This window comes from Cornus florida, unplaced genomic scaffold, assembly GCF_030987335.1.
Source record: "Cornus florida cultivar Cherokee Brave unplaced genomic scaffold, ASM3098733v1 CherokeeBrave_3.0.0_Hap2_Chr02, whole genome shotgun sequence".
NCBI classification, from domain to species: domain Eukaryota; kingdom Viridiplantae; phylum Streptophyta; class Magnoliopsida; order Cornales; family Cornaceae; genus Cornus; species Cornus florida.
In genome coordinates, this window is record NW_026775572.1 from 101,111,135 (window position 1) to 101,121,765 (window position 10,631).

Sequence of the window (10,631 nt, forward strand, 5' to 3'; positions counted from 1 at the left end):
AATGGAAGGATGAGCTTGTAATTGACTACATTAATCGGTGGAGAGCACTCAGTCTTGACTGCAAAGACCGATTGTCAGAAATCTCTGCTTTGGAGATGTGTATGCAAGGAATACATTGGGGACTTCTTTACATTCTGCAAGGTATAAAACCTCACACATTTGAAGAATTGGCTACGTGTGCCTATGACATGGAGATGAGTATGAAATCCCATGACGGCAAAGGTCCCGTGGCCATAGAACCACGCAAGGATAAGAAAGACTGGAAGAAGGGCGATAAGTCGTCAAAGACCGTTGCTAAAGATTCCATGGCTATCTCAACCACCCCAATCAAGATATCTGTTAAAGATGACAAGAAGGATGACAAAAAGCCTCGCCAGTTTCAAGAGAGGGAAAGATAACGTCCTCCGCTAAAGGAGTTAGAGAAGAAGGAATACCCCTTCCCCGATTCCGATGTCCCTGGCATCTTGGAATGTTTACTCAAAAGTAAAGTTATAAAACTCCCTGAATGCAAACGCCCTCAAAAGATGGGACGTGTCAACGATCCAAAATACTGCAAATATCATCGTATTATCAATCATGCAATTAAGATGTGTTTTATTTTCAAGGAGGTGGTGATGAATCTGGCAAAACAAGGAAAAATCTTGTTGGACAAAAACGAAGTTGTAACTTCAAATCATACTACTGCTACTGTGACAATCTCTGTTGTGGGGAGTGCTCGTTCTCAACCTTCAATTTTTGAGGTATATTGCACAACCATCCAGTTTGGCTTATTAAAACCAATCCGCATCTCTCTTGGCAAAGGGAATGCACTTGACGTTTCAACCTTTGGAAGGGTCTTTCCTTAGGATGATGAAGAAAGATAGACTCTGATGACAAGAAAGAAACCACGGAAGCAACGAGCTGACATTTTTCGGACTAGTTATTCTGACAAGGGGCAAAGGAAGAAAAAACCTTACTATCGCCATAAACAGTCTGACCATAATAGAAAATGGGTCAAGAAGACACAGTCAACCAAACACGCCTCTATAAGCCAAAGGATCCAAAAGCCCATTACTTTGCAAGAGTTCTTTCCAGAAGGATATCTAGATGACAAAGTTGTGACAACTTACATGGTTTCAACTAAAACGAGACTTGATGGTGAGAATAGCAAGGATCAAGATAAGGCCCAGCCTATAGAGAACCATGTAGAGGATGCAAAGTCCGATGATGATGAAGTAGTAAAAGGTACACTTGATTCGTGTTATGCACCAATTGTTTTCACTAACGAGGATCTTCAGTTGGGTTCGAAACCGCATAATTGTCCTCTCTTCGTTTCCGGTTACATAAAAGAACAAAAAGTGACTCGAATGCTTGTTGATAATGGATCAACGGTGAATCTCATGCCAAATTTTACAATGAAAAATATTGACATCATAGTCGACGAGTTATCTCGTAGCCGTCTTATTATTCAAGGTTTTAACCAAGGAGGACAGAGAGCTATTGGCATGATTCGGGCAAAACTAACTATTGGCGAGCTGCAAGCTGAAACCTTATTCCACGTTATTGATGCAAAGATGTCCTACAATTTGTTGTTGGGAAGGCCTTGGATACATAATAATGGTGTTATTCCATCGACTCTTCATCAGTGCTTCAAATTCTACAATAATGGTGTACAAACGATTGTGGCGGACCATAAATCATTTACAGAAGTAGAATCTCATTTTGCCGATGCCAAGTTCTATATCAATCCTGATACACCTTCAGAAGTGCCCATCCTAAGCCATCTGTCTACACAAGAGATTCAATCTACAAAAACAAAAGAAACATTAAGTGATCCATTACATGTTTCAGTGGCAGACATTGTAAAGGTAGCTAAAACGCGAAGGGTCTCGATAAAAGTACATCGAATGAAGCCTATTTTAAAGTATGTTCCAAAATCTCAACGATAAGAAGGGCAGTCACCTGTCATCGAGATAATTGAAACGAAGGAATTTAAATTGAAGATGTCACAAACTAAGGAAAAAGAAGATATGCAAAAGTTACAAGGAGAGTTAACTCTTCCTGTCACCAAGATTCAAAAGTCTTTGCCTTTTAAGTCTCCGTTAAAAGGATTCGTGCGGCCTTCTCAATCTCTGGTCGATTATGGATCACTTCCAAAACAAAGGACTGATGAAGGATTCGATCCTAAAGCATACCAACTCATGGCTAAGTCGGGGTATGTGTGACGACCCTAGATTTTTCAACCCAGTGTGTCCTGTGATGAACCAAAAGAATGACCCGATAACGGATCCGAAATGCGGAAACGAAGGAAACTAGGTGGCCACTAGAGATGTATGTCATCCCTAAGGCAGCAAAATGACTCCCCATGGCATGATCAAATTGCCTTATATGCTATTGTGTGATGACGTGAACATACACGCAAGTGTAAAATGGTATTTTAAATATGCTACAATAGCCCATGGCCTTATTACAACTCATTTACAACATTTGACATGTCAGACCTCTAAGTTAGAAAAATTACATTTCAGAGACAAATCATGAACATGCTAACACTTGCATGTGAACAAGAATGTTTCTAAAGAAGCTCAACTCAGTAAATCACCCAAGCAATTGCAATCTCCAATCTTGTATCCTGTACCTGAAATATGCCCCAGTATCGTAGGGGTGAGTAACATAAAGCTACTCGTAGGAAATGAGCATGCATCGACCTACGTTTTACAAGTGTACATGATTTAATCATTGTGGTTCATTCCACCTAACGTCTATGTTAAAGGTGAGACTCAGGGAGCATCCTAGCTACCTAAGATCATTTCTAGCATAAAACACATCCTTTATGCAATTTCAACAACACAAGAGCATGCTACACATAGCAACAAGATATAACATGCTTACACAAAGCAACTAGTTAGAAACATGCTTACACAAAGCAACCAGATAGAAACATGCTTACACAAAGCAACTAGATAAAGATTCTCAAAGTTATCAACTTGAAATCTAAATGTTAAATCAACTAAATATAGCAATTTAATATGGATGTACTTAACAACATCAAATCGCCAATAGCCAAAACCACAGTCACAATATAAACATGATTGATAACTTGGAATTGAATGCGAAAACAAATAGTGGAAAACTTGGACATCACGTCTCGGACTAAACCAAGAACAAATTGGTTATTCCGGGCATTAACCCGCTGGGAAGACCACCCTAGTGCGCACTATCTCAATTGGGGAGAACTCATACCTCCCGCAGTAAAGCCGAACTTTAGCCATATCACAGTAATGATGTCTCAAGACTCAAAAATAATCAAATAAGTTCACAACTTATACGTAATTTATATAATGCACTAAGTCACCTTCCATGCACAAATAGATTGTATCCACACGACACATGCTCAAAATCCACAACTACTATAGGATGACAATGTCGAATCTTCAAAGTGCGATTCGTTACACGCTATAACAATATAATCCAATATTGAAAACATAAAATCATAAATTCATTATAAGTCAAAAGTCATGCTTTAAACATACTATCAATGTCAAATACATGAGTTAATCAATAATACCATAGAAATGGAATTTAATCTATAAACTAATTAAATTCCCTAGGTTTCAAATCTCAATCAAATGGTTTCCAATTAATACATGATAAACAATATAGCATGGTCATTACATACATCATATCAAAACTCGATTAGGCTATAAGAACAATAAAGTGGAATTTAATTAAATCATGATAATCAAATCCCTAACTTCTAAAACAATATCAAATGGTTCCAAATTAACATATACTAGAACATAAGTCATAGTTATCACAAATATCAAGTTAAACACTTAATTAGGCCAATGGAACCCTTAATTAGATTTTAATTAATCATTTTAATTAAAATCTCTAGATTTTCATACTTGTCCAAATGCTCTCAAATTAAAATATGTTAAACAACATGCCAAGACATAATTTAAAAGTATATCACAAGTCAATTTCATGCAAGGTACGGCCATGAGATTTAATCTTTCACAAAAGATAAATATTAAATAAAATATGCAATTTTTATTCAATCAATACCAATTTAATATATGTTAACAAACATATTAAAACATGATTTTCTAGCATGCCAGAATTCAAATCAAAGTTATATATCATCATGAATTTTAAATCTTATACAAAGAAATAAAAATTACCAACTTTCTAAATTTGATACAAGGCATACATATAAGTTATATAATCATGAAAAACACTCAATACAACACATATAAATCCTAAAACATTTCCTACCTCAATTGGAATGAAAATCCCAATTACCACCGAAATGAAATCGCCCTAAATTTTTGGTCCGTAAGACAGATATTTCAGCTTGTTACCTTCAACTTGGGAAATTCATAAAAAATTCAATTCTAATCCAAATTGAATGAATCCAAAGCCCAATGAAAGTTTAAACACTGTAATTTGATAATATTAATTTAGTTTAATAAAATATTTTCCCAATTGAAACATTTTTGACCCACAACTTTGAAACAAATTCTGCCCAGAAAACACATTTTCAGCCTGTAGATTCCAACTTTGAAAATTCATGAAAAATTCATTTGACATCCAAATTTGGCAAACCTAATTTATTTTGGAAGTAAACATATGAGAGTGTAAAACTGAAATTTAAGCAATGATCCAATGTCAAAAGGTTAGTGAAATAAATCATCTAAAAATATGTTTTCCAGCTGCAATAAAAACATGGATAGCAGATAGTCTCAGATTTTTTAAAAAATTTAGAAATGCTCTAAAATCATGAAAAAATTCTGAGTAGTGTAAAATCTATGGGGAAAGTTCCAGTAAAAATTTCAAGATAATTGAAGTACCATAGCTCCATAAAAAAATTCGTTTCTGGACCAGATAAGAAAAGATTTAAATTTCCAGCAACTAGCTTGCAACTTCAAAAATTCATAACTAATTCATTTTAAATCCAAATTACATGAAACCAAAACTAAATGGAAGCTAATAGATTATATTTTCATGTTATAAATTTAATTTGACAAGATTTATTTCAAGTTAAAATAGTTTAAGGGCAGAATACAAGTCCTTCTCTTCTATACATGTAAAACACTCAATAATGACATAAAAATACTTCAAAATAATAGATCAATACCTCACTAGAGAATTGAATCCCTAGATACCAAAGCAAAACTAGGAGTTAGGCTAGATCCTTTAAGGGTTTTGAAGAGGAGGATGAGGGGAACAAAAAGTATTCCAAGCTTTACGGTCTAAAGTAAGTGGAAGGGCCTCAAAGATCAAGGTCAATGCCTAAAGCTTAAAGCTTCATCCATGGAGGCTAGGGTTTTGTGGTGAGGAACAAAGAGATGAAATGTGAAAATGTGTGAGTGGAGGAAATAGAAATCCTCCACTCACTATGTGATCCTACACCATGGTCAACACACACATCAATTGCACAAAAACCCTCATTTAAAACCATAATCCCAAAGTGGCCCAAAGATATTTGCAAGACTAAATTGTGAACCTACACTTATCACCAATCCATGGCTCCTTCCTAGACTTAATCCCACACCTACACTTGTCAACCATCCAAGCCAACAAGTGTACCAATCCTAGGCCAACAAGTGGGTGAATCCTCACCCTCCAAATGTCATCATCCAATGCATCAAAGTGTTTCCACACAAATGTCAACAAGTGGACCAATGAGAGTGTGACACTTGTCACACTTTTCAAAAATTGTAAAAAGGTCCTTTTTGAAAATATCTTCCAAATTTAATTGCAAAATGGTCCCCAAGATGAAAAATAATTACTTTATTTAATTACACTAAAACCCCACAAGTTAAGAAGAATTACACTAAAGTATGCATTAATGCCCCTTTATGAAGGAAGTAAGCAATCAACATGCTTTTCTAGAAAAGTAAAAATACCACTATCATGGAAATCAAATATCATGAATGCATGCAAAACTGGAATTAAATCCGAGCACAAAAAGTGAGGTTATGAAAGGAAAAAGGATAAACGAGAAAAAAATAAAATGTGAATAGTGTTCGGAAAAATAAAATATGGAAATGACACAATCCCCAAAGGAAGTTGTCAATCTAAGGAAAAGAGTCTCAGAAATCATTCTAGAGCACTCGAGACGACACCAAGTGATGAAAAACCGAACCCAAAAAGGAACAGACAACGGAAAAAAAAATTATCCGTGAAAATCCGGGTTATTGCAGTATGATTTTACAAATCCTGCAAACCTTAGAAAACTGAATTCTGAGGTCACCGGTGAGAAAGTGCATGGCCTCAATGAGACACAGAAGAAGTTGAAAGAACAAGGGCATAAGATCATTCCACCCAAGTCCGGTCTCGGTTTCGTAGTTTCTGAGCCACTTCAAATTCAAGTCACAAAAAAGGATAAGAAGTCAAACACTTTATACATTTGGTTTGAAGAAGTTAATGACGAACAAGACCGATAGACTATGCATCAAAAATTAGTCTTCGATCGTATAGGAGCTCCATGTGATTGAATATCTGTATTCAACAGGTTGTCAAGCCAAAAGTCAAATGTTTCAAATTCTCATGTCAACAGTTTGCCTCGTACCTCTGTTTTTAATAGAATGAGCTTTCATGACCAAAGAAGAAAATCTCCACAACCTTAATCTCGAAAGATAGTATTTTCTCGGATTGGTACTATTAAAGATACACCGTTAAAAAGCAACAATAGTGGAAAGTCAGAGGAAGTTAACATCGACGTGGTGAATAATAGTGAAGTTCGGAGCCTAGTGCCTTCGCGAATGAAACATAAGATAGAGATAGAGGTCACCATTCATGTTACACTAAAAGCTCGAAGGCGAATCATTGTATTCACTAATCAATCAGAAAAAGTGGAAAGAACGGAAAGCACTAGCGAATCATCTTGTGTTACTTCATACCACATTACTGTTGAAGAGGAATCTGACTCTGAGCAACTAGATGAAATTGAGAAAGGTCCACCAACACTAGAAAACGGGGGTAGGCTACTGTTGATCAACTCAAGGAAATTAACTTAGGGACTGATGATTAGCCCAGACCAGTTTTCGTTAATGCATTCCTAAGCCCCTCAGAAGAAATTGATTACTTTCAACTGTTGTCTGAGTACAATGATGTCTTTGCTTGGACATACAAAGAGATGCCCGGTCTTGATCCTAAAATTACAGTGCACAATCTTGCTGTCAAACATGGGACACATTTGATTAAGCAGTCTCAACGTTTCTTCCGTTTAGAGCTAGTTCTAAGGATAAAGGAAGAACTCAACAAATTGATTAAAGTAGGGTTCATTCGTGAGGTCAAATATCCAACATAGATTTCGAGCATTGTTCCAATGAAGAAGAAAAATGGACAGATTCGAATTTGTGTGGACTTTCGTGATTTGAATGAGGCATGCCCAAAAGATGATTTTCCTCTTCCCATCCCCGAGCTCACTATAGATGCAACCACGAGGTATGAAGCTCTCTCATTTATAGATTGTTATTCCGGGTACAATCAGATAAGAATGACTCCGAAAGATGAGGAGCTAACTGCTTTTCGCACTCCTAAAGGTATATATTGCTTCAAAGTTATGCCTTTCGGACTCAAAAATGTGGGAGCAACATACCAGCGCGCCATACAAAGGATCTTCAACGATATACTCCACGAGATTGTTGAATGTTACTTGGTGGTAAAGATGAAAGAGAGAAGAAATCATTTACAGGATCTACGTACAGTTTTTAATCGCCTCTGAAAATATCAACTCAAGATGAATCCCCTTAAATGTGCATTTGGTGTGACTTCAGGGAAATTCCTGGGATACGTCGTATGTCATCGTGGTATTGAGATTGATCCTAATAAAGTTGAGGCCATTTAAAAGATGCTGCCACCAAAGAATTTACGTGAACTTCAAAGTTTACAAGGTCAACTTGTGTTCATTCATCGGTTCATCTCAAATTTAGCTGGTCGTTGTCAGCCTTTTAACCGACTCCTGAAGAAAGATGTTCTAATTAATTGGGACCAATCATGCCAAAATGCTTTTGATAGCATCAAAAAATACCTTCTCAATTCTCCGGTATTGGGAGCACCTGTACCTGGAAAACCACTCATACTTTACATTGCTGTGCAAGAAGAATTGCTGGGTACCTTATTTACTCAGAATAATGAAGAACATAAAGAGAAGACATTGTATTACTTAAGTCGCAGACTCACCCCGACAGAGCGAAATTATCCTCTAATTGGAAAAAAAATGCCTCGTACTTGTCTTCGCTTCTAAAAAATTGAGGCATTATTTCTTGGCTCATACGATACATCTTATTGCAAGAGCTGATCCTCTCAAATCTGTCATGTCTAAACCGGTTCTTTTCGGACGCTTCACGAGGTGGTCAATTTTGTTCAACAAATTTGAAATTATTTATGTGCCACGAAAAGCAATGAAAGGATAAGTCTTGGCAGATTTCTTAGCTGACCATCCTATTCCAGCTAATTGGGAAATTTCTAAAGATTTTCTTGATGAAGAAGTCTTCCTTGTGGACATCCTCCCTCTGTGGATGATGTTTTTCGATGGGGCAGCACAATCAGATGGAGCCGGAGTAGGCATAGTTTTTGTTTCCCCAAAAAGACATGTTATGCCATACTCTTTTGTGCTCACTGAAAACTGCTCAAATAATGTAACTGAATATCAAGCCCTGATCATCGGCCTTTAAATGGCAAATGAGATGAAGATCGCGGATCTCGAAATATATGGAGACTCTAAGTTAGTGATCAACCAACTTCTTAAAGAATATGAGGTTAAGAAGGATGATCTAGTGCCGTACTATCGTTATGCCTCTCATTTGTTGGAACGGTTTGATAACGTCATGTTAGAACACATTCCAAGGATAGAAAATCGGATAGCTGATGCTTTGGCAAATTTAGCTACAACATTGGTGTTAACTGATGAGGACCTAGTTGATGTTCCTGTGTGTCAACGATGGGTCTTGCCACAAGTCCTGGAAGATAAATTTGAAGAAAGTAATTTGGTTTCTTGTTGGACACAAAAGGAAGGAGACTGGAGGCTCCCTATCATTGATTATCTAGAACATGGAAAGCTTCCCGAAGATATACGCCATAAGACTGAAATATGATGACGAGCACCTCGTTTCATCTATTATAATGATACGTTGTATAGGCGTTCATATGAGGGCCTTTTCCTTCACTGCCTTGGAAATGATGAAGCAACTCATGCAATGAAGGAGGCACATTCTGGGATTTGTGGAGCCCATCAATCTGGTCCAAAGTTTCACTTTCGCGTCAAAAGAATGGGTTATTATTAGCCCACCATGGTCAAAGACTGCTTGGAGTATGCGAAAAGGTGTCAAGCCTGTCAATTCTATGCTAACTTCATACACCAACCACCAGAGCAGTTGCACCTTACTGTGACGTCATGGCCATTCGACGCATGGGGGATTAGATGTAATTGGTCCTCTAGAAAAGTCGTCAAAGGGCCACTTGTATATCTTGGCTGCCACTGATTATTTTTCTAAATGGGCGGAAGCTGCACCCTATAAACATGTGAAAAAGGAAATAGTGGTTGATTTCATCAAGTCTAACCTTATTTATCGATATGGTGTCCCTCGATACATCATTACTGATAATGGGACGAATTTCAAAAATAGTTGGGTGACTAACCTTTGCGAGAAGTTTGGCTTCAAACAACGTAAATCCTCCATGTACAATGCCCCTGCAAATGGTCTCACAGAAGCATTCAATAAAACTCTTTGTGAGTTACTGAAGAAAGTAGTCAACCAAACAAAGAGAAATTAACATGAGAGAATGGAAGAAGCATTGTGGGCATACCAGACTACGCACCGTACACCTACTCAAGCAACTCCGTATTCTCTTGTCTATGGCGTAGAAGCGGTTCTTCCATTAGAACAACAGATCCCTTCGTTAAGGATTGCCATATAAGAAGGCCTTACAAGTGAAAAAAATGCAATCTTATGTCTTCAAGAACTGGAAGCATTGGATGGGAAGAGATTAGAAGCTCAACAGCAGCTAGAGTGTTATCAAGCTCGACTTTCTAAAGCGTTCAATAAGAAAGTTTAACCTCGGTCATTTCAAGTTCGAGACTTAGTATTAGCTGTTCGGAGACCAATTATCATGAATCGTAAGGGAAATAAATTTGTATCCAAATGGGATGGACCATATGTTGTTCGTGAAGTTTATACTAACGGTGTATATCTCATTAGTGATGAAGACGGAGTAAGAGTGGGGCCCATTAATGGCAAATTCCTGAAGCGCTACTACCCATGAAGGCTATGCTCCTGATCGTACGAGCTTAAACTACACTATGCTCCTAGCCCGCATGAGCTAAAACTGTGTACGGCCTAAAAAAAAAAAAAATTCATCCCTATTGAACTACGTGATGACTTGATCCTTCTTTTGAGGGTACGTAGGCAGGTTAGAATTTTATTCTAAGTTCAGTGCGACAAAGAAAAATAAAAAAATCACTCCTGGCCCGCAAGATTATAAACTGTGAATGGCAAAATAAATAAATTAAATTCATTGTTTTGTCATAACCCAAAAGGGAGGATAGATAAGGCATCGTTCCAAAGAGGAAACAAACTCTGAGGAAAATAATGCAGCAGAAAATTGCATGACGAGTGACCTGCCTATGAGCAAGGGCTGAA